We start from the raw sequence: 3093 nt of genomic DNA on the forward strand, positions 1-3093 counted from the left end.
ACCAGACTTTTGGCGTGATGATCGTATATAGCTGTTGGCTACTTGGTGCTAGCCTCCTGAAACTTGGTGTGTGCATTCCTAGCACACCAGAGCACCTTTGTATTAAGTCTGGCATCTGTAGCTGCTTCCTGTGGTATGGCTGCCATAGAGCCCCATTGGATTATTTTGGTGATGATCGTATATAGCTCTTGGCTACTTGGTGCTAGCCTCCTGAAACTTGCTGTGTGTGTTGGTATTAAGCCAGAGCACGTGTGTGTCAAGTTTCTGTGGCTCTAGCTTGTTCCTTTAGTATAGCTGTCATAGACTCCCATTGCTTTAGGGTTAGGGTTAGGGTTAGGGTTAGGGTTAGGTAATAGCAAGGATACCAGACTTTTGGCGTGATGATCGTATATAGCTGTTGGCTAGGGTTAGGGTTAGGGTTAGGGTTAGGGTTAGGGTTAGGGTTAGGTGTTAGGGGATTGTGATCACTATGCTGGAAGCCAGCAAGGTGATCTGTGCACTGTCCATCACTACCTCACATCCTGAAGCACCTACCTCTCATTCAAGCCTTTAGGATGTCTTGTATCCAGTCTGGCAATCCAGATCCTTTCAGCCCTTTTCCTCTGGGAAATGTTCCACCTGGGGTTACACTCAATGACAGTCGTTAAAACAGATTTCCATCCATGTAATAGGAAGTGTTTCACAAAAGGTGTCTCCATCTTTTTCCTCTTCAGTATGTTGTATTTGTGTTGAGTGAATCGAGTAGAAATGGTGTTCCCCGTTTCACCCACATACTGTAAACCACACTTTTTACAAGAAATCAGATATATACAATTTTTGGACTTTAGACTGCCACGGGTCATTGTCTGAAAGACCTCTTTTGTGTACCGATTAGTGAACCAGTTTTGGTGTTTAAAATACTGGCCCTGTACTCTGGTTTTAGGGTCAAAGAGGGGTTTAATTTTCGCTTTTACCAGGAGATCCTGTAAATTCTTGTTTTTCCTGAATGCAGCAATAATGCTATAGTTTTGTAATGTTGATGTTCCTGTAATGTGTTTTTGAAAGTTCCTCTTACTTTGTCTAATTAGTTCAACAGTTGACGGGGAAAATGTCGTCACAAATGGAAGGTTACAAGTTACTACTGGTGGTCTAGTTTGCTGAAATGACCTTCTGCATTTTCTAAGGAAGGTCCTAGAGTACCCTCTGGTGGACAAAGCTCGAAACAGCACTCTGACTGCCGAATTAAAATCTTCCTCTTCAGTGCAAATTCTGTGAAACCTCAACAATTGTGACTTAATCAAGCCTGCATAGGTGTGCTTTGGGTGGAAGCTAGTTTTATAGAGCAGAGCGTGGGTGTCTGTCTCTTTAAAGAACACTTTGATCGCTAGTGTGTGGGTCTCCTTGAACCTGTCGTTCTTAAAAGTGGTGGTGTCCAAGAAATCGACAGAGGTCAAACTGCTGGTTGATTTTAGCTTGATTGATTCACTGTGATTATTCAGCGTGTTCAAAAATGTGTCAAAGTCCTCTCTCGTATGAGGCCACACCCCCCAGATGTCATCTAAAAACCTGTAGTAGTACAGAGGTTTTTTAGGACATGTTTTTAGGGCTGACTCCTCCCATTCAGCCATAAAGATGTTTGCATATGCGGGAGCAAATTTCTTCCCCATAGCTGTACCTTTAATTTGCAGGAAAAATTCTCCATTAAATGTGAAGTCATTTTTGGTCAAATTAATCTCTAATAACTGTAATAATTCTTTTTCTGGTCTTTTTTTGTTTGGGTGTTTCCGAAATGCATTTTTTATGGCTTGCATGCCTTCTTTGAAGTCAATATTTGTATATAGACTGTCTATGTCAATTGTAAAAAGAATGGAGTTGTCTATGTCAATTGGGTTAGGGTTAGGGTTAGGGTTAGGGTTAGGGTTAGGGTTTAGGGTTAGGGTTAGGGTTAGGGTTAGGGTTAGGGTTAGGGTTGGGTTAGGGTTAGGGTTAGGGTTAGGGTTAGGGTTGGGTTAGGGTTAGGGTTAGGGTTAGGGTTAGGTAATAGCAAGGATACCAGACTTTTGGCGTGATGATCGTATATAGCTGTTGGCTACTTGGTGCTAGCCTCCTGAAACTTGGTGTGTGCATTCCTAGCACACCAGAGCACCTTTGTATTAAGTCTGGCATCTGTAGCTGCTTCCTGTGGTATGGCTGCCATAGAGCCCCATTGGATTATTTTGGTGATGATCGTATATAGCTCTTGGCTACTTGGTGCTAGCCTCCTGAAACTTGCTGTGTGTGTTGGTATTAAGCCAGAGCACGTGTGTGTCAAGTTTCTGTGGCTCTAGCTTGTTCCTTTAGTATAGCTGTCATAGACTCCCATTGCTTTAGGGTTAGGGTTAGGTTTAGGGTTAGGGTTAGGTAATAGCAAGGATACCAGACTTTTGGCGTGATGATCGTATATAGCTGTTGGCTACTTGGTGCTAGCCTCCTGAAACTTGGTGTGTGCATTCCTAGCACACCAGAGCACCTTTGTATTAAGTCTGGCATCTGTAGCTGCTTCCTGTGGTATGGCTGCCATAGAGCCCCATTGGATTATTTTGGTGATGATCGTATATAGCTCTTGGCTACTTGGTGCTAGCCTCCTGAAACTTGCTGTGTGTGTTGGTATTAAGCCAGAGCACGTGTGTGTCAAGTTTCTGTGGCTCTAGCTTGTTCCTTTAGTATAGCTGTCATAGACTCCCATTGCTTTAGGGTTAGGGTTAGGGTTAGGGTTAGGGTTAGGTAATAGCAAGGATACCAGACTTTTGGCGTGATGATCGTATATAGCTGTTGGCTAGGGTTAGGGTTAGGGTTAGGGTTAGGGTTAGGTAATAGCAAGGATACCAGACTTTTGGCGTGATGATCGTATATAGCTGTTGGCTACTTGGTGCTAGCCTCCTGAAACTTGGTGTGTGCATTCCTAGCACACCAGAGCACCTTTGTATTAAGTCTGGCATCTGTAGCTGCTTCCTGTGGTATGGCTGCCATAGAGCCCCATTGGATTATTTTGGTGATGATCGTATATAGCTCTTGGCTACTTGGTGCTAGCCTCCTGAAACTTGCAGTGTGTGTTGGTATTAAGCCAGAGCACGT

The sequence above is a fragment of the Anarhichas minor genome, unplaced genomic scaffold (assembly GCF_050575085.1).
Source record: "Anarhichas minor isolate MPS153535 unplaced genomic scaffold, ASM5057508v1 ptg000056l, whole genome shotgun sequence".
Lineage (NCBI taxonomy): Eukaryota > Metazoa > Chordata > Actinopteri > Perciformes > Anarhichadidae > Anarhichas > Anarhichas minor.